This window comes from Rutidosis leptorrhynchoides, chromosome 9 (assembly GCF_046630445.1).
Source record: "Rutidosis leptorrhynchoides isolate AG116_Rl617_1_P2 chromosome 9, CSIRO_AGI_Rlap_v1, whole genome shotgun sequence".
Classification (NCBI taxonomy): domain Eukaryota; kingdom Viridiplantae; phylum Streptophyta; class Magnoliopsida; order Asterales; family Asteraceae; genus Rutidosis; species Rutidosis leptorrhynchoides.
The window spans coordinates 23,029,990-23,054,185 of record NC_092341.1 but is presented as its reverse complement, the minus strand read 5'-3'; positions in this window follow the sequence as shown (position 1 = coordinate 23,054,185).

Genomic DNA, 24,196 nt, shown 5'->3' with positions numbered 1-24,196 from the left:
TGAAATCCTTAGCAAATACCTTGCTCCTTACTCTAAAACCTTTGCAGACAATATTCTTCATCATCATCTTATCTTAAATATTCTAAGATATCATCGTATCTTCCATTATAAATATCCTCCATATTTCTGAAGATATTTTTTTTTAATAACCATTCTTATCTGAAATCATTCATCTCTTCGCGCTATCTATGTTACATCATAAAAGAAACTATTTTAGTTTCTAAAATCTGAAAAATTCGAAAAATAGATGTTTTGAAGTAATGTTGGGAATTGAAGCATGAGTTAGTATAATATAATGACACTTGATCAACGTGATTATATTACAGTAAGTCATGCTGAGTTTCTAATAGAACGTGAAAAAGGTTCACATATCCCACCCTCATCATGAACCATGTTACATAACTCTTTCATTCCATATAATCCCTAAATATATCAAGAAAATATATTTCTTGATGATTCGGTCTTTTCCGGATATTCTGGTAATTTGACAAATCAAGATCGTGTCATTACAATTTCTTTCTTAGAACATTAACTATGTTCATCCAAAACTCCATACCTACAAATTCTGGACCATTATCCGCTTGACTTAAGGTCGGGAAGAGAAAACGAAAGCATGAAGCTCCAAAATATAATGGAGAATATAAAGCCCGATAACAACCCCGAAATTACAAACCGTGTATATCAATGCGTATAGCAATATAAAGACACGGGAGAATGAAAAACAATATAAACCCAAGGTAATAGTAGAAGAAAATAACTTTCTCTGGTGGCAGATGAAAAAGAAGAATGAAGGATACGATAGCCAGGAAAATATCAAGAATCAGAACTGGATTAAGCATTTTCACAATCTATTGGGATGTATGAAATAAGAAAGAAGATTATAGGAGTGGTGAAAATAAATGAAACGGAAGAGGTCAATTTATAGCGAAATATCAGACATAGCAATCGAGGCAGATTACGCATTTAATCAAAGAAAATCCTAATTTCCGCAAATTTCGAAGAATCAAATCTTATATAGATTATGAAGATTTTCTATTCCTTAAATTCCGAAAATCAATCGTTACTACGTTAAGAGTTAAAAACGAATCTCTATTTCCTCATTTCACTCTTTTACGATAACTTCTCTCATACGCTTCGAGTAATTGGATTGTTTTATCCATATTATTCAACGGTGATAAAAATTCTATTTATCAACACATATTCGTCATGAAAACATTTTTATTGTTAGCCATGACGACCTCACTCAAATTTCAGGATGAAATTTCTTTAACGGGGAGGTACTGTGATGACCCAGAAATTTCTGACCAAATTTAAACTTAATCTTTAACGTTTCCGACACGATAAGCAAAGTCTATAAAGTTGAATCTCAAAATTTTGAACTATTCAATTACCCTTCGATTGTTCTCAATGATTCGTGAACAATTATATGTAAATAGATACATATACTATAACTTGAAAACGTAACAAAGTCTTAAGTAAATGATACTGTGCATTAAACTTATTGGTTTGATTATCTGATTGATATTTTCAATTACGGAATTAAAAGATTATGCCAAACGATTGAATTAAAAGATATTTAATGAGTCCCTTAAGGATTATGATATTATTACGGGTCTCTGTTGTGAGGTTCACGTTGATTTGGGAAATCATCTATTCTTAACGGTATTCGGAATAAATGGTAAAGTGTTTGTTTAAATAACGTAATTTGGACACATACAATAATAAGGAATACTAACTGTTGGAATTAGATATATGAATAACTTGCGATCTGTATTTTAAAACGTGTTTATTAATATTGAAAATATATATTTAACAAATACGATAAAATATAATATTAACTTGGTCATAAAAATGAATTATTATTATATATATATTAACAAATAGCGAGACGATGATTTATAGAAGTAAATGACCAAAATACTCGAAAGTTTAAGATATACTTTGAGTGGTATAGTTTAGGGATAATTTAAGGCTATATTTTGACAAAGGTACGTGACACAAAATGTAAAATACAAGTTTTCTTAGCGTACGAAAGGACATTTGAAAAACCGGAACCGGGACATAAGTCGAGTGATGACGTACGACTTATCGGAACAAAAATTACAAGTCAACTATGCATGTGAATTTAATATAATATATAATTAATTATATAAATTAAATATATTATATATATTATATAAAATTATGTCGACAAACAAAAAGTTAAAAATTTGTGAGCTGGATCAGAGGGCCATGCGATCGCATGGCCTTGATGCACAAATCCCATGCGAACGCATGGGGTACTTTTTCAGAAAAGGTTCTATAAATTGCGCAGTTTTTGGCTCAATTGAATCTATCTCTCTTTCTCTAGTATTATTACTCCGTAATATTTATTTAATTTATTTTATTTTTATTATTATTATTATTATTATTATTATTATTATTATTTATATTATTAAGATTAATATTATTATTAATCTTATTATTATTAGTATTATTAATTATGTATTATACATAAAATACTACGACGAGGTCATGAGTGGGTTATTTTCAAAATAGTTTTCAAGCGGGATAGATCTAAGGAAATTATGGGTTATTGCCATGGGTAATGTTCGGGGGTATATTTGTGAATCAAACCTAGTGTTTATCATCTCCGTTACGTCTACGTACTTTCCTACAATATTGAATCTCAATACTGATACGTAAGCACTCATATCTTATCTTTTATATATTAATTATGTATCCATGTCTAGTGCTCGAGTATATATATTTATATATGCTTGTATGCTAAATTTCGTCATTAAACAGTTTATAATGAATCACTAATTAAATACATATATTACTGGTAAAAGGTATATGATATACATGTTTTTGGAAAGCTGGCGAAAAATCAATAACTTTTCATTTAGATATCGAATAGTTTCGGTGAACGGATTAAAAGATATGATCAATTGAATTATGATTGACTTTAATTGAAATTGCTTTTGAATCTGCAATTAAGATTTAAACAACTTGTTTACGAGATTGATAAAGTGAACTTTTAAATATTACCAACCGAGTAAATGAATCCTTATATAAGGCACGTCTCGTTTTGTTGAACTATTGTCAAAATTGACTTTTTTAAACGACTTTGGATAACTATTATATGTCGATCTCGAGCATTAGGATTGTGATACACTATGACTTGACCTAGCTTGATAGACATTTATTGACCAACATATGTTCTCTAGGTTGAGATCTACGATTAATTGGTAATCCGAGTTTCGGTCACATTTTGGTGAACAACTTTATATGCTGCTAAGGTGAGTTTCATAAGATCCCTTTTACTCTCTACATTTTTGGGCTGAGAATACATGCAAATGCTTTATTAACCGATATACAATATTTATATGTGTGAGTTTCATTTGCTCCCTTTTTAATTGCTTTTGCAATCTATATTTTTGGGCTGAGAATACATGCACTTTATTTTAAACGCAATGGATACAAGTACATACTAAATTCTACACCGAGTTTGAACCGAAAATCCCTTAGCTTTGGTAACTACTAACTGCCGATTATAAGAACTGGTGGGCGCGAGTAGTTATATATGGATCCATAGGGCTTGATATCCCCGTCCGAGCTAGAGCACTAGCCTTTTAACGGACGTATGCTATTTGAGAAGCGTACACGTTGGTTTGCGTGTATTTTTAAGATGATTATACAAAGGGTACAAGTTATATATACATTAAGTTTAGTTACCAGGGTGCTCAATTTCGTAGAATATTTTGATAAACGTTTCTGGATGGAACAACTGAAATCTTGTGATCCACTTTTATATACAGATTATGCGAAACACTAAAACTATGAACTCACCAACCTTTGTGTTGACACTTGTTAGCATGTTTATTCTCAGGTTCCTAGAAGTCTTCCGCTGTTTGCTTATATGTTAGACAAGCTATGTGCATGGAGTCGTACATGTCATATTTTTCAAGGAAACGTTGCATTCACCAAATCATCACCATGTATCTAATTTTGACTGCATTGTCAATGGAAGTACTATTGTAAATTATTATTTACGGTGATTTTCTATATGTAGAAATCATCAGATGTCAAAAACCTTTGATTTAAATATTCATTTATGGTGTGCCTTTTCAAAAGAATGCAATGTTTACAAAACGTATCATATAGAGGTCAAATACCTCGCAATGAAATCGATGAATGACGTGTTCGTCCATATGGATTTGGAGCGATCGTCACAAAGCGCCCATATTGGTTTTACCGGAAGGGAATGAGAACATGACGGTTTATTGTGATGCTTCTAAGAAAGGCTTAGGGTGTGTATTGATGCAAAATGGGAAGGTCATAGCTTATGCTTCCCGACAATTGAAGGAACACGAGAAACGTTATCCTACGCATGATTTAGAATTGACGGCCGTAGTTTTTGCTTTAAAGATTTGGCGTCATTATCTTTATGGTGTTAAGTTTTCCATTTATACCGATCATAAGAACTTAAAATATTTATTTGATCAAAGGGATCTGAATGATAGGCAAAGGAGAGGTCTCGATTTGGTGAAAGATTATGATTGTGAGATCTTATATCACCCCGGAAAAGCGAACGTGGTAGCGGATGCTCTTAGTAGGAAGTCGAGTCATCAACCGATTAAGATAACGAGTTTGGCCATGGTAATATCACCTCAAATATTTGATGATATTCGTGTTGCACAAGGTGAAGCATTATCGCCCGAAAACGTGAGAAAAGAAAGGATCAAGGGGCAAGTTGATGATTTTGTGGTAGATTCTCGTGGATTAAGACTTAGATATGGGAGAATTTGGGTACCTTTGCAAAGTGGTGTTAGAAGTGAGCTCCTTGACTTAGCTCACAAATCTAAATATTCGATTCACCCCGGTGCTACGAAAATGTATAGAGATTTAAGGAAAGACTATTGGTGGCCGGGAATGAAGAGGGATATAGTTAAGTATGTGCACAAGTGTCTTACTTGTCTTCAAGTGAAAGCCGATCATCAAATTCCTTATGGTAAGATGCAACCATTAGAGGTACCGGTTTGGAAATGGGAGCATATTACAATGGATTTAGTGACTAAGTTGCCTAAGACCCCTAGACAACACGATGCAATTTGGGTTATTGTTGATAGATTGACTAAGAGTGCATTATTCTTGGCAATAAGAGAAGCTTCGTCATCGGAAGCAATGTCTAAGTTGTATATGAAGGAAGTTGTTGCAAGGCATGGAGTGCCGGTTTCTATAGTTTCGGATCGAGACACCCGATTTACCTCACGATATTGGAGAAAGTTTCAAGAGGAAATGGGTACTAAGTTACATATAAGTACCGCGTTTCACCCGCAAACGGATGGTCAAAGTGAACGGACTATACAAACTCTTGAGGATATGTTGAGAGCATGTGTCATCGATTTCGGTGGAAGTTGGGATACTCATTTACCTTTAGTTGAGTTTTCATACAACAATAGTTATCACTCTACAATTGGAATGGCACCATATGAGATGTTGTATGGAAGGAGGTGTAGAACCCCGACTTGTTGGGGCGAAGTGGGTCAACGAGAATTAGGAAGCACGGAAATAGTACAACAAACCACCGAGATGATCGACCAAATTCGTGAAAGAATGAAGGCGGCACAAGATCGACAAAAGTCTTATGTAGATAAAAGGAGAAAACCGATATAATTTCAAGTAGGTGATAGAGTGATGCTAAAAGTTTCTCCATGGAAAGGCATCATTCATTTTAGAAAGAGGGGAAAATTGGGTCCAAGGTTCGTGGGACCATTTGAGATAGTGGCGAAAGTTGGGAAGGTAGCCTACCGTTTGGCTTTACCCGAAGAATTGAGTAATATACATGACACATTTCACGTGTCGCAAATGAGAAAGTGTTTGGCGGATGAATCAACCTATGTTCCTTTGAATGAAATTGAGGTCGATAATAAGTTAAGATATGCGGAGAAGCCAATAAAGATTTTGGAGCAAAAGGTTAAGCGCTTGAGAAATAAGTCGGTTATATTGTTGAAGGTATTATGGCAATTTAGAAAAGGTTCCGAATGTACATGGGAACCTGAAGAATGGCTCATGAAGTATTATCCGTCGTTGCATCAAGAATGGTTCGCGAGGACGCGAACGATCCAAGAGGGGGAGAGTTGTAACATCCCAATTATTTAAGGTATTATTTTATGTGAAATTTTATTGCTAAGAAATTAATTGGTAAAAGTTATTTTATGTTAAATGGACAAAAGTTAAGTTTATTGGTTAAGTTAAGAAGGACTAATGGTGCAAAGTTAGAAGTAAGGACCTTCCTAGCTATAGATGTGATGGGGAGGGTAGAAAGTGCAATTAGGCCAAAGTTAATTTAAATAAAAAGGAATTAAAATGCTGGAAATTGAGTTATTCACAAAAATTATACAGAAAAACCTCCTGTATGTGTGTGTATGTTGATGTTGAGGGAGAAGGAGGAAGAAACCACAAATTGTTGAAATTAGACTCATGCAATTGAAGATTTGTGAAATCTAACACACCTTAATCACTCTAGCAAGCTTTAATCTTCCAATTTCACTCTCTTTGTGCATAATTAGGGTTCTTAAACTCTAAAAGTCAAGGTATGAATTTTATGTCTATGTATTGCTTTTATTGTGTGATAATGATGAGATTTATGCTTAAGAAGTTGCTAGTTGTTGAATGGTGCACAATTGTTTGAGTTAAAATGAAATTGTCATTGATTTTGGAAGAAGAATTAAGCATGAACTTGCATTTTGGATTTATGGTATGAATATGATGAATTTAGTGATGTTCTAGTTAAATTTCTAGTCATGCACACCAAGTGTTTGATAAAATGTCTCAATGAGATGTTCATGTGTTTTAGTTAGTAATTTTGAAGAAGGATGTTCATGTTTGAGTTATTGTTATTATTGTAAGTTATGGAATTTGATTAAGTAATAACTTAAGGGTGTTAGTAATGGAATTGGATTGTATGCAACTTATTAAATGAATAATGAAAAGATTGGTGGAAAGTTGCATGTATTACTAAAAGAGATGAACTAGTAATGTACATGATTAAAGTTATGAAGTTTAATTGGTAATATTCCTATCTTAGAAAAGATGAGATCAAGGCTAGAATGTATGTATGTTGTGATTAGGGGGTTAAGTGTATGTATAAGTATAGAAAGATGCAATGATTCATGAAAGTTGTGATTTTGTTGAGTTGTGTGATTAATGGGATTAGCTCATGTATAGGTGCTAATCAAGGAAAAGAGGTTACAAGTGATCAAGGAAATTCAATTAAGCAAGGTGAGTTTATAGGGGGTAATATGGGCGGGTCAAGAGTGGCTTAGTGTTCTCGGATTGCATCCGTGCAAGAGAGTAACGACTAAGTGCACTATATATGTAGCTTAGATAGAATTATTAGGTTAGCCTAATAATTGTATCTATGGTTGATGTTTAGCTTAGGCAAGGTTATTACATTGCTAGTAATCTTGCCTATGGTTTGTTTTAGCTTAGACACATTAAATGTCTATGTTGAAATGATGATGAAATGAAATGATGATAGCTTAGGCATATTTAGTATGTCTATGGTTAGCTTAGGTATGATTACTAGGGTTGGCCTAGTAAGTCATGCCTATGGTATGAATGAATCGGATCCGAAAGTAAGCAAACAACCGATGGGTTGAAGGATAAGTGTTTTGTTTTATGTTTTACTACTTTCCTATAACTCACTAAGTGTAAAAGCTTACTCCCATGATGTTTTATGTTTTAGGTGCTAAGGTTCATCGCGAAGGTAAGGAGCCCGTTTGAAGCGCTAGGGGAGCATTGGCATTAGTGTAAGTGGTATTGCAAGTCCCTTTTGTAAACACGCTCTACGGTTACCGCTTATCAACGCCTAGTGTTTTGAATGTGTCATGTTTGTTATTGCCAAATTTGGGACCAAATGATGGTTTAGATTATGAAAACATGTTTTGATGTTTAAAAGATGTTTGCGAATGTTTAATGATATTAGAAACTGTTTCCTTAAGTTTGTGTATGAATTATGCAGTTTTGATTGTGTTGGAAAAATGATGAAAGGTGTAAAATTTGGTTTAAATAAAAAGTTGCAGGTCAGATCCTGGACACGAGTTGTGTCGCGCCGCGGCAAAGCCCTCCGCGCCGCGGCAATGGCCTGAAGTTGATATCAGAAACTAGGTTAAGATGTGTAATGTTTCCCGCGTTGTGTCGCGCCGCGACAAGGCAAACCGCGCCGCGGCATATGCCTTGTCCGGGCAGTGACTCTATTTTTTTTTTAAAAAAAAAAAAAAAAAAATTACTCGTTTAAAGGTGTTAAACAGAGCGGTGGTTTTAGTGAACCAGGTCTGCATTAGTGTGTCTAACTGATAGTCGTTAGGATGCATTAGTGAGTCTGGACTTCGACCGTGTCTGCATGTCAAAAGTTTTGCTTATCATTTTTGTCGAAAATTACCTGCTTATCATTCTTAGTCCAGACATATCTTATTGCATTGATTGCATGAATAGTGTATAGACAAAATTCATATCTTAGCGTATCTGCTAATTCATATCTTAGCGTATTTGTTACTGTAAACTATGCCTGACATATTCCGTAAAATCCTCCGTAATCTATAAAATCTTTTGCTCTATATATATAGATATTCTATGTAATTAAAATACCACCCGATAGCCGAAAAATCATTTCATATCGAAAAATCCTTTATTCAATCGTACGAAATGGAATTTGTCATTAGTTCAAGTCCCTCGGATTCCGAAATGGAATCCCACTCAAGCTCCGAAAGTAGTGTGACTGTAATGGATCAACCAATCAGCCATCATCTATTCTGGATGAATTGGGAATGGGTTCGTAGTCTCCTTAATCATTGGAGGCAAGAAGAAGGCGATCCTTTCCATCCACCACATTGCCCTCTTGGCGAAGAACCTGAAGCACTTACCGGTGAACCTGTCTGAAACACCATTTTCTCTCTTATTTCCAGAGTATCTCGTCACGATTATATACTAATCAAATTCTAGATCTTATTTATCCGCTCGTCCGAACCGACAATCATCCCAGTGTAATAGAAGAAGTCAACGAGCTTCGCACTCGGGTAGTGGCTTTAGAGAATATGGTGCAAGGGTTACAAGCACCAGCAGCATAACCAATACCACCACCCACAACATCCGCATCCCACACCTCGACATCACAATCTGTACCTTGAGGACCAATGTCATATGCTCTGTAGATACCAAGGAATACCAACAACAACAAACGATGAAGTATTGATTCATAACTTCATGGAAGAGATATTTTTGCGGCGATTATGTAATCTCCAAAGTCTTAAAGATTATTTAATTCTGACCGTAAATCAGATGAGTGAACGGAGACGGTAGAGTAAAAACTTTGATCGGAAATGGTGCACGATTTACAAGCTAGACTTGTTTTACCAACATCATCAGTAGTACCGTTAGCATCATCAGCACAGTCAGTACCGTCAGCATCGTCAGAAGCAGCAGCATCTATAACATCACAAGCTCTGCCAGTTCAAGAGTCACTGTGGACATTATTACAAATCAACAAGAAGGATGTCATATCAACGAGTTATGAAGTATTAACACATTTTCGTTGAAGGATTTATATGTATATCTTATATATATAAATTTTTAACCATAATAAATCTTTCCGTACTAAGCTATTATATGTGAATCTTAACTACTCGGTTAATTCATATTACTAATATGCTATGATGTACATTCTTCGTCAGCAACTTAACCATCGATAACTACAATCTCTATTTCAATTCAATGAATTCTATTTCAGAATAAATCAAGTGTATTATTCAAATATATGTTTGATTTTATACTTTCATTATCGATGTACTCGAAACTTTTCAAACATCATCATTCGTACCTTGCGAAGTTCACAAGAATTCCACGAATACCAACATCATGCATCAACAAATAACGAAGTATTGATTCATAATTTCAATCACATTGAAGAAATACTCTGTAAAAGTTATGTAATTTCTAAAGTTTAGGGATTATTCAATTCTAGTTTCAACCGTAAATCAAATGAGTTTAATTTAATATTAACTCATTAAATCTATGTTACATCTGAAGAAAATATCCACATATATATTTTCATAAAGACTGTAATAAAATTCTTTTGTACAAAATATTAATTGTGAAATTTTTTTAACGGGTAGGTAATACCCGAGAGATATATAAATTCACAATTAATATGTTACATTCTTCGAATCTGATTCAACAATCATCGACTATACTCACTATTTTCACAACAATATACATTCTTTTATAAGAAATCAAAACAACTATACTCATTCAAAATTTAATTAGATATTCTGATTTTGAAATCTCGGAATTCAACTCGAGATATAACCAAAATCATCACTCTTAAATCCTTACATCTTTCAAAGCTATACTTTGACTTCAAAACTGTGTTAGAACATCATATATATATATATATATATATATATATATATATATATATATATATATATATATATATATATATATATATTAACGATTACAATCTGTGTTCAAACCCTCCAAAATTCCTGAAGACACTTCAAATAATGAACAATCGAGATGATGATCCAACCACATGTTACTCACAGTTATGCACCTGAAAAACTCTCGAAACCAAAGTCATAGTTTAACACGTATCCGTGTCAGACCCTTTGGCATTTATTAGCTAAAATAACTTTTCAATACTTTTCCAAAGTAGTCAATTTTGTCACAGCTTCAGCAAGTCAATCTCAACTTTTAGTTGAAACAGTCTTATTATTACCTCGATATATACGTTGCCCTTTTGCCATCATTATCGGGGAACCGTTGTGTTCCACCACATTAGCAATAAACTTACCAACAACTTCACTGATCTCTGACATTCCGAAAAATCATTATATTTATCAAAACCCCATCATTTACTCATCTGTATCTTGTAAAGAGAATTGTCATACGAATCAACGGGAATTAGAAATCAGTATTTTGAAATCGCGCAGCATGTCTACGCCAACAGTTATATGTGTACATATAACGTCTATCTCCTGGACTTACATATTTCGAATGTGAAGTCTCTGAAAAACACCCTAAACTCCGAACTAGGTCTTTAAATTTTGAAAATGTTGATGAAGCAACAAAAACTGTAAACAACCTTAACAGTAAAACGTTTGATGATAAAGAATAGTGTGTTGGCAAAGCTCAGAAAAAGAAAAGATTTAGTACTAAAAAATGGATTGAGCAAAGTATGAAGGAAGCTTTGGACAAATCACAAAGACTAAACCTGCCTTCAAAGAATCCAAATGATCCAGTGTCTGCTAAAGTCATTAACGAATACCTTTCCCTGACTCTAAACCCTAGTGGACAATATCTTTCATTATCCTCTAATATTAGAAATTCTAAGATATCATCGTATCTTTCGTTATAAATATCCTCCATAGTTCTGAAGATATTTTCATAACTATTCTTATCAGAAATCAATTACTTCTTCGCCCTATCTGTATTAGATCATAAAAGAAACTATTTTAGTTTCTAAATTCTGAAAACTTTCGAGTTTAAAATAAGAATGTTTTTGAAGTAGTGTTGGGAATTGAAGCATGAATTAGTATAATATAATGACACTTGATCAACGTGATCATATTACAGTAAGTCATGCCGAGTTTCGAAATGGAACGTGATGATTCACAGATTATAACGTCATCATGTGCTATATTACATGACTCTTATATTCTACTTAACCTCTAAACATGACAAGAAAATATTTTTCCTTGATGATTCGGTCTTGTCCGAGGAATTCTGAAAATTTGACAAATCAAGATCGTGCCATTACAATTTTCTTCTTAGAACATTAACTATGTTCATTTTGAAATTCATATCTGCGAATTCTGGACCATTACAAGCGGTGCTTAATCGCAAGAAGAGGAAACGAAAGAATGAAACTCCGAAATAGAAATGGGAGTATAAATCACAGCAAATAGAAGGGAGCATTAACTGAGGATGACAATGATTATAGAAGGTAGAAGCAAGAACTTTGAAATATAAGGGAATATATAAAACCTAACAACAACCCAGAAATTACAAACCGTATATATCGATGCATATAGAAATATAAAGACACGGGAGAACTAAAAACACTATAAAACCAAGAGTATAGTAGAAGTAAACAGATTCTTCCGGCGGTAGATGAAAAAGAAGAATGACAGATATGAAAGTTAGGAATATATCAAGAAGCAGAACTGGATGGAGCATATTGACGAATATTTTAAAATATGAGTTGAGGGACAAGGAATAGAAGATATGAGTTGTAAGGAAACGAAGGGGGTGGATTTATAGTAAAATATCCGACAGAGCAATCAAAATGGATGATCGCATTTAAAGCAGATCCTAATTTCCTCAATTACTGAAGAACCAAATCTTACTATGAAGATTTTCTCTAAATTCCTTGATTTTCGGAAAACAACCGTGACTACATTACTGATTAAGACAAATCTGCATTTATTCATTTCGCTCTTTAATGATAGCTTCACTTGTACTCTTCACAAAAATCAAATTGTTTTATCCATATTACTCGCTGATGATAAAATTCTAATTCTCAGCTCGTATGCGTCATGAAAACATACTTATTGTCAGCCATGACCATCCCAATCAAATTTCGGGACGAAATTTCTTTAACGGGTAGGTACTGTGACAACCTGGAAATTTCCGACCAAATTTAAACTTTAATCTTTATATGTTTCCGACACGATAAGAAAAGTTTGTTAAGTTAAATCTCAAGGATTTTAAACTTTGTTCATACATTCATTTAACCTTGACCGAATTCCGACGATTCACGAACCATTATATAAATAGATATAATTATATAGATATGTATATATTATAACTTGAGAATATTAACAAAGAATTAAACGCATATACTTTACATGAACGTATTTGTTTCAATATGTTCATCGATGGAATTAGAAGATAAAATCAAATGATTGATTTATCGGATACATTGAATTATGATTATGAGTCTCTGTTGAGAGGTCCACATTGATTTGAGAAATCTTTCCATTTTAACAATATCCGAAAAAATGGTAAAGTGATTTACAAATAAGAACAAATAGGTCAATTAACGATAACTGGACAAAGGTTAGTAGAGATTAACTTTCAACACAATGATTGCCTCGAGTCTTTTGATAAAATAATTATTAGTTTTCATAATATTGAAAACGTTTTATGACATAGTTGAAATCATTTAAGGAATGAATTTGAATATATACAATAGGTCGAAACGTTAATTGTTAGAACTAATTATATATAAATAACTTGCAATGTGTATTTAAAACGTGTTCATTAAATATATATGTTTTCAAATTAGTTAAGTACACGATAGTAACACTCGCTTAGTGATGCGATGGATATTTAAAACGATAGTACATAAATAAATTGTATCTATTTAAGTTTTAAAATGGAAACCTTACGTGTTATAATATTTTTCTAAACGATTTTAAAACAAACTTTAAAATATAATTAGTTTGAAAAACTAAATATTATATTATTAAATAAATATTTCAAATACATACAATACGTACAAATTTATATTTTTAATGAATATATATATATTTTACAAAGTGATAGATATAATATTAACTTGGTCATAAAACGTTAATTTAAAATATACATTTTGACAAACAACGAAACATTGATTTATGGAAGCAAATGACCACAACACTCAACTGAAAAGATTATACTTTAGATAATATAATCTATCGAGGTTTAAGTCTATTTATTTTTAAAGGTACACGTAGCGAAACATAAAGTACTAGTTTTCTAAGAGTACGAAAATGCGTTCGAGAAATTGGAACCAGGACATAAGTCAAGCATAAACGTACGAGTTAGTGGAACTAAAATTACAAGTTAACAATGCACTTAAATATAATATAATATATAATTAATTATATAAATTAAATATATTATATATATTATTATGTAAATCGTAGGCAGCCTTGGAATCATTGGGAATGAGCTGGATAGGGGAGCTCCGCGATCGCGAAGCATATAGGCATTAAACCTCCTCAATCGCGGAGGTGTCGGTGACTGAATTGGTTATAAAACTCGATCATTCTCTGCTCCACTTTTCAATCTCTCTATCGAGAGATATATACTCCGTATTTATTTATTTTATTATTTATATTATTATTATTATTAATTCAAATGTATTATTAGTAGTATAAGTATTATTGTTATTAGTATTATACCTAAAATACTACGACGAGGTTATGAGCGAGTTATTTCAAGACGGGTTTTTCCGAGTAGGATAGAGCTAAGGAAATTATGGGTTATAGCTATGGAGGTTATGGGTAATGTTCGTGGGTATGCTCGTGAGGTTAATTTAGTGTTTATTGTCTACGTACTTTCCTGCAATATTGAATCTCAATATTGATACGTGAGCACTCATAGCTTAACTTTTATTTATTAATAGTGTATCCCTGACTAGTGCTCGAGTATATAGGTTTATGCATGCTTGTACGTTTGATATTATCGTTAGATAGGTTATGTTGAATCCTGAATTAGATAAACATGCTACTAAGATAAGGTATATGATATGCATGTCGTTGGAAAGCTAGCGAAAAATTAAGAACTTTTCATTTAGATATCGAATGGTTTTGATGAACGGATTAAAAGATATAGTCAATTGAATTATTATTACTTTTAGTATAGTTATTGTTAAAATGATTATTATTACTATCGTCGTTGTTATCGTCGTTATAATTATCTAATTATTATTATTATTATTATTATTATTATTATTATTATTATTATTATTATTATTATTATTATTATTATTATTATTATCATTATCGTTATTAATAAGAGGTATTATCATTAAAAATTATTATTTTATTATTATTACTATCGTTATTATCATTAAGGTTATAATTATTATTATTATTATTATTATCATTAAAATAATTATTAGTATTATCATTAATATTATCATAATATTTATTATTATTAGTATTATTATAATTAAAATTAATATTAGTAGCATCTAATTATTATGATTACTATTATTATCATTATTATGAACGCGATATAAAAGACGACTAAAAGCTATTAACAAATTGATTAGGAAATAATGAGTACAAGTATCATGATGAAATAAAAATATTGTAAGTTATTGATTTAGATAAAAATATCGTTTTCATTATTTTTATCATTATTATTATTATTAAAAGTATTATTAATATTAAAACTATCATTTTTACAAAAATTATTATATCGGAATATCATTGTTAATATAAATATCATTATTATTATCATTTTAGTATTATTATTATTAATAAAATTATCATTTTATCATAATATCATTTTTAGTAAATATAAATATTGTTATTATTATTAGTAAAATAATAATAATTATTATTACAAAATAATACGACTTTTTACTTACTATTGTTATTATCGATATTATTTTATCAAATAAATATGCGATACAAATTTATTTTACTACGTGTAATATAATTATATTAATAATACCTATCATATTATTTTTATGACAATAAATGAACTTTATAAATATTATTACTTAATATATATAAAAGTATATTTTTATTATATAAATTTTAATATAAAATTTTGTTTATTAATAAATGAATTATAATATTACTCTAATAAAACCTGTTAAAAATATTTAAATATATAAAACGACAATATTTAAACTATATAATAATCATGTATAGATTTTGGAAGTCATTTTGGTCAAGTTGACTTTTGTTGATTTTTGCATATTAGTCTCGAGCATTAGGATTGTGATACACTATGACTTGACCTAAATTGTGTGACAACCCAGAAATTTTCGACCAATTTTAAACTTTATATTTATATTATTCTGATGCGATAAGCAAAGTTTATTAAGTTAAATCTCAAGAATTTTAAAATTTTGTTCATACATTCATTTAACCTCGACCAAACTCCGACGATTCACGAACCATTATATAAATAGATATGATTGTATATATATATATATATATGTGTGTGTATATATATATATATATATATATATATGTATATATATTATAACTTGAGAATATTAACAAAGTATTAAACGTATAATACTTTACATGAACGTATTTGTTTCAATATGATTATCGATGGAAGTAGAAGATAATACCAAATGATTGATTTATCAGATACATTGTATGATTACGAGTCTCTGTTGAGAGGTCCACTTTGATTTAGGAAACCTGTCCTTTTTAACGGTATTCGGAATAATTGGTAAAGTGAACTACAGGTAAGAACAAATGTGTCAAATAACGAGAATTAGACAAAAGTTAGTGGAAGACTAAATTACATAATAATCAATTGATTTAGTTTCAATTGTACGAAAACATTTTTCAATATAATAGAACTAGATTGTTAATGTCTTTGTTTAAATAACGAGAGTTGGAATATTAGTTGTTAGATATATGAATAACTTTCAACGTATATTAAAACGTGTTTATGAGATATATGATTTTAAATTAATAATGACACTCGCTTATTGATTCGATTGATATTTGAACATGTCAATTAGTACGATAAGGAGTTAATGTAAATGCTAGTATACAAATGAACTATATCTATTTAAGTTTTAGAATGTAAACGGTATATGGTACAATATTTTCTATTATGTAAACGATTTTAAATTATACTTTGAAATATAAATATTTTATCAATAATGTTTTTATTATTATTATTATTATAATTAATATATTTATTAATTATTAAAATTAATTAAATCTATAAAAACAAAATATAGTACCAATCAGTTTCACATCCATGTCTGCTTTTAACTACTTTAATCTGATTGAATTCTTTGTCTATAATTGGTATGCTAGAAACCAAATTCTGTTACAGAAGTATATCACGTTTTTATGTATTTTTTTTTTCTGCCAAATAAATCCTTGTCGACCATTAATCACCACGAAACAAATTCTGATTGATTATAAGTACTACACAAATTCGTTCAGTTAGTCATACAACCCTCAATTTACTTCAATTCATGATTTTAAATTGAAAATTTTTAGAAATAAACTAGTCGACCCTGTTCTTGCTTCCATATTTCCAAAAGCTTGATTTCGTATCAAATTTAAAAATCTATTAATGTAGTATTATTAGGAATCTTATATTCAATATATCTGGAAAGTTTCAAAATCCAATTCACCCTATCGAGTTCTAATTTTGAGGTCAAATTTTAAATTTCAAAAGTCAAACATCGTGTTCATGTCAAAATTCGAATTCATCTTTATGTTTCAAAATAAATTAACGTTTCAGAAAGTCTCTAGGAGTGATTTAACACTCAATTCATGTTTTAATTTTTGGCTATAACGTTCCCAAAGTAAAAATCAATAATTAAGTTCAAAGTGTTCTTCGCGTGCACTGTTCTACTTCTAATCTGTTTGTTTTTTTTTCTGTTATCTAGTAATTAAGGTATCACAAGAGGTCGTTTTAAATTGTTGTAGAACCTAAATCAACATTTAAATTAGTTATTAAGTTTGATTAACCCTGGAAGACTGGTTTAGCGAAGTAGAAGGGATAACAGAAAAAAATTGGTTAAATAAAATTAGCTGGGATAAAAATCAGGAAAAACGAATTGGAGCAGTTGGTTTGGGTGTTTGATGGGTGAGCAAGAAGTCACGGGTTCGAGCCCGGTCTTGGACAATTCTTTTTAGGATGTCTTTTTAAAGGGTATACAACTTTCATTTTTATTATTATTATTATTATTATTATTATTATTATTATTATTATTATTATTGTTATTGTTATTGTTATTGTTATTGTTATTGTTATTGTTATTGTTATTGTTATTGTTATTGTTATTGTTATTATTATTATTATTGTTATTATTAGGATTATAATTATTATTATCATATCAACATTTATAAGTTTTATAATTATTGTTATCATTGGTATTAATATATGTATCATGAATATTATATTTATCATTTTAGTATTATCCTTAAGCATTATTATTTTTGTTATTATCATTAATTATTATAAGTATTATTAATATTATTATTATTATTAATGTTATCATTGTAGTATTATTATCATTATAATGATTATGATTATTAGTATGAAGATAATAAAATTTATTATTATTTTCATTAATAGTAGTATTAGTATTAATTTATAAATATTGGAATTTTTATAAACATAAGTGTTATTGTTAATATTATTATTAGTAATAAAATTGTTAAAAATTATTATTATTATTATTATTATTAAGTATTAAGTATTATTATCATAATGATTATTTTCATTACCATCAATACTAAATTTTTCATTTTATTAAAACCTACTATTATTATCATTAATACAAGATTTATTATTAAAACTATCTTTTACAGTAAATATAATATTTTTATAGTTATTATTATTAACATCATCATATTTATCACTAGTAAGATTATTAGTATTATTATTTTTATTAGTAATATTAAGTATTATCAATATTATCATTTTTTTTACCATTATAAATATTATTTCAGTATTACTACAATTACTAGTTTCAACAAACGAATGATATATATAAAAAAAATATATATTTAACATACATAACTTAACAATATTAATACTTTTATATACAAAAAGAATACATTTAATTAAATAATGAAATATATATATATATATATATATATATATATATATATATATATATATATATATATATATATAAGTTAATAATATAAAAATTATATCACTAATAATAATATATATATATTCATTCGATTACGATTATATGTATTAATGAATATACAAATGATATAGGTTCGTGAATCTGAGACCAATCCTGCATTGTTCAGTATCGTCGTATGCATATTTTTACTACAAAATATCGTATCGTGAGTTTCATTTGCTCCCTTTTTAAATGCTTTTGCAATATATATTTTCGGGACTGAGAATACATGCGATGCTTTTATAAATGTTAGACGAAATAGACACAAGTACTTGTAACTACATTCTATGGTTGGATTATTATACCGGATATCACCCTTTAAAAAGCTTGGTAGCCTAAGAATTTGGGAACAGACCCCCAAATTGACGCGAATCCTGAAGATGGATCTATGGACTTTAACACGTCCCATCCGGGTTATGGGTGCTTTAGTACTTCGATTTTATATACAGATGAGTGTACCTATATATTCGGGATATTCTAGATGCATTTGTTAATGTCGGTTACCAGGTGTTCACCATATGAATGATTTTTAATTCGCAGGTTATGCGTAGTATTTTGTACTCGGGTTACGTGTACAAATATATATCTGAAATCTTGTGGTCTATTAAAATGATAGAAATGAATGTTTATGATAAACTAATGAACTCACCAACCTTTTGGTTGACACTTGAAAGCATGTTTATTCTCAGCTATTAAAGAAATCTTCTGCTGTGCATTTGCTCATTTAGAGATATTACTTGGAGTCATTCATGGCATATTTCAAAAAACGTTGCATTCAAGTCGTTGAGTTCAATAAATATTATTATTAAGTAAATGACAGATTAGGTCATTTATAGTTTGGATATTATAAAATGGTATGCATGTCTGTCAACTTTCAATGTAATGAAAGGTTGCCTTTTAAAAACGAATGCAACGTTTGTAAAATGTATCATATAGAGGTCAAATACCTCGCGATGTAACCATATGTTATTGTATTCATCCTTATAGATTAGGACGGGTCGCTACATGTGGTATCAGAGCGGTGGTCTTAGTGAACCAGGTCTTGCATTAGTGTGTCTAACTGATAGATATTAAGATGCATTAATGAGTCTGGACTTCGACCGTGTCTGCATGTCAAAAGTTTTGCTTATCATTTTTGTCAGAAATTACATGCTTATCATTCTTAGTCTAGACACATCACACTGCATTGATTGCATGAATAGTGTATAGATAAAATTCATATCTTAGCGTATCTGCTAATACATATCTTAGCGTATCTGTTACTGTAAACTTTGCCTGACATATTCCGTAAATTCTTTCGTAATCTACGAAATCTTTTGATCTATATATATAGATATTCTATGTAATTAGAATACCATCCGATAACCTGAAATCAGTTCATATCAAAAAATCCTTTATTCAATCATACGAAATGGAATACGCCACAATTTCAAGTTCCTCGGATTCCGATATGGAGTTTCACTCGAGCTCCGAAAGCAGTGTGACAGGAATGGATCAACCAATAAGCCATCATCTGTTCTGGATGAATTGGGGATGGGTTCGTAACCTACTTAATCATTGGAGACAAGAAGAAGGCGATCCTTTCCATCCACCACATTACCCTCTTGGCGAAGAACCTAAAGCACTTACCGGCGAACCTGTCCGAAACACCATTTTCTCTCTCATTTTCAGATTATCTCGTCACGATTATATACGATATCAAATTCTAGATCTTATTTATCCGCTCGTCCGAACCGATAATCACCCCGGTGTAATAGAATAAGTCAATGAGCTTCGCGCTCGGGTAGTGGCTTTGGAGAATATGGTGCAAAGGTTACAAACACCAGCAGCAGCACCAGCAGCATAACCAGTACCACCTTCATCAACGCCAATAGTACCATTACCACCACCAACAATAACCGCATCGCAAACCTCAACTTCACAATCTATCCCACGAGCATCGATGTCATACGCCCTGTAGATACCAAGGAATATCACAACGATGAAATATTGATTCATAACTTCATTGGGGAAAACATTCTACGACAATTATGTAATTTCTAAAGTTTAGAGATTACCTATTCTAGCCTTAACCGTAAATCAAATGAGTTTAATAGTATATTAACTCATTAAATCTGTATTACATCTAAAGAAAATATATATACATATATTTTCATAAAGACTGTAATAAAATTCTCTTGCACAAAATATTAACTTGTGAAATTTTTAACGGGTAGGTAATACCCGAGAGATATATAAATTCACAATTAATATGTTACATCCTTTGAACCTGATTCAGCAATCATCAACTATCCTCATCCAAATTTGATTACATATTCTGATTTTGACAAATCAAAATCTAAGTCAAGATTTAACAGAAAACATCAGTCTTAGATTCTTACATCTTTCAAAGCTATACTTTGACTTCAAAACTATGCTTGAACATTAATTCTATTCATAGAATCCTAGAAAAATATTCGTACCGTTCAAAATCTTAGAACATCATATGTATATTAACGATTACAATCGGTATTCAAACCCCCAGAATTCCTGAAGACACTTCAAACAATGAACAATCGAGATGATGATCCAACCACATGTTACCCACAGTCATACACCTGAAAAACTCTCGAAACCAAAGTCATAGTTTAACACATATCCGTGTCAGATCTTTTGGCATTTATTAGCAAAAATAAGTTTGCGATCCCTTTTCAAAGTAGCAGATTTTGTCACAGCTCCATCAAGTCAACTTTGACTTTTTAGTCAGACTAACCTTATTATAACTTCGATATATACATTTCGCCATCGTTACTGGGAAACCTTTTAATTCCACCACATTATCAGTAGAGGTACTAGCAAATTCATTACCTTTTGACTTTAGCCTCTTCGAAAAGTCATTATATTATTTATTGAAACCCTATCATGTACTCATCCGCATCTGGTAACGAGAATTGTCATACCAATTACTGGGAATCAGCATCAGTATTTTAAAATCTCGCAGCATGTCTACGCCGACAATTATATGTGTGCATATAACGTCTATCTTCTAGACTTACATACTTTGAATGTGAATTTTCTGAAAAACACCCTGAACTGCGAACTAGTTCTCGAAATGCTGATGAAGCAGCAAAAACTGTAAATGACCTTAACAGTAAAAAGTTTGATGATAAAGAATAGTGTGTTGGAAAACCTCAGAAAAAGAGAAGATTTGGTACTGAAAAAAAAACGGATTGAGCAAACTATGAAGGTGGTTGTGGACAAATTACAAAGACAAAATCTACCTTCAAAGAATCCAAATGATTCAGTATCTGCTGAAGTCATTAATGAATAACTTGCTCCTTACTCTTAAACCTTTGCGGACAATATTCTTCATCATCATCTTATCTTAAATATTCTAAGATATCATCCTATCTCCCATTATAAATATCCTCCATATTTCTGAAGATATTTTCATAACCATTCTTATCTGAAATCAATTATCTCTTCGAGCTATCTGTGTTACTTCATAAAAGAAACTATTTTAGTTTCTAAATTCTAAAACCTTCGAGTTTAAAATATGAATGCTTTTGAAGTAGTGTTGGGAACTGAAGCATGAGTTAGAATAATATAATGACACTTGATCAATGTGATTATATTACAGTAAGTTATGCTGAGTTTCTAATGGAACATGATGATTCACAGACCATACCGTCATCATGTGTCATGTTACACGACTCTGGTATTCTATTTAACCTCTAAAAAAATCAAGAAAATATTTTTCTTGATGATTCGGTCTTTTTCGAGGTATTCTAGTAATTTGACAAATCAAGATCGTGCCATTACAATTTCCTTCTTAGAACATTAACTATGTTCATTCTGAAATTCATATCTGCGAATTCTGGACCATTACATGCGGTGCTAAATGACAAGAAGATAAAACAAAAGAATGAAGCTCCGAAATAGAAATTGGGGTATAAATCGCAGCAAATCGGAGAAAACATTAACTGTGGATGACAATGATTATATAAGACAGAAGCACGGAGTTTGAAATATAAGGGAAGATATAAAGCCCAACAACAACCAGAAATTATAAACCATATATATCGATACATATAGCAATATAAAGACACGGGAGAAATAAAAACACTATAAAACCAAGAGTATAGTAGAAGTAGATAGATTCTTCCGGTGGCAGATGAAAGAGAAGAATGACAGATATGAAAGTTAGGAGTATATCAAAGATCAGAATGGGATGGAGCATATTGACGAATGTTTTAAAGTAGGAATTGAGGGGGGAAGAATAGAAGGAGTGAGCTGTGGGAATAAGGAAACGAAGAGGGTGGATATATAGTAAAATATCCGACAGGGCAATCAAAGCAGATTATCGCATATAATTAAAGCAGATCCTAATTTCCTTAATTACCGAAGAACCAAATCTTATTTCACTCTTTTGTGATAACCTACATTTACTTATTTCACTCTTTTGTGATAACTTCACTCATACTCTTCACATAAACTGATTGTTTTATATATATTACTCAATGATGATAAAAATTCTATTTATCAACTCATAATTGTCATGAAAACATTCTTATTGTTACCCATGACGATCTCGATTAAATTTCGGGGACGAAATTTCTTTAACGGGTAGGTACGGTGACAACCCGAAAATTTCCGACCAAATTTAAACTTTATCTGAAAGGACCCGTCCTAATCCATCCGGACGAATACATTACAATTGATTACATCACGAGGTACTTGACCTCTATATGATATATTTTACAAACATTGCATTCGTTTTTGAAAAGACAATCTTTCATTACATCAAAAATTGACAGCATGCATACCATTTTATAATATATCCAACTATAATTGACTTAATAATAATCTTGATGAACTCAACGACTCGAATGCAACGTATTTTGAAATATGTCATGAATGACTCCAAGTAATATCCTTAAATTGAGCAAATGCACAGCGGAAGATTTCTTTCATACCTGAGAATAAACATACTTTAAAGTGTCAACCAAAAGGTTGGTGAGTTCATTAGTTTAACATAAATAATCATTTCCATCATTTTAATAGACCACGAGATTTTTGTTTTCAGTTCTCATAAATAAACGTCCCATGCATAGAGACAAAAATATCATTCATATGGATTGAACACCTGGTAACCGACATTAACAAGATGCATATAAGAATATCCCCTATCATTCTGGGAAATCCTTTGGACATGATAAAACTGAAATGTCCCGTTCTTATTGATTAAAAACGTTCCATATTAATTGATTTCGTTGCGAGGTTTTGACCTCTATATGAGACGTTTTTCAAAGACTGCATTCATTTTAAAACAAACCATAACCTTTATTTCATCAATAAAGGTTTAAAAAGCTTTACGTAGATTATCAAATAATGATAATCTAAAATATCCTGTTTACACACGACCATTACATAATGGTTTACAATACAAATATGTTACAACAAAATAAGTTTCTTGAATGCAGTTTTTACACAATATCATACAAGCATGGACTCCAAATCTCGTCCTTATTTAAGTATGCG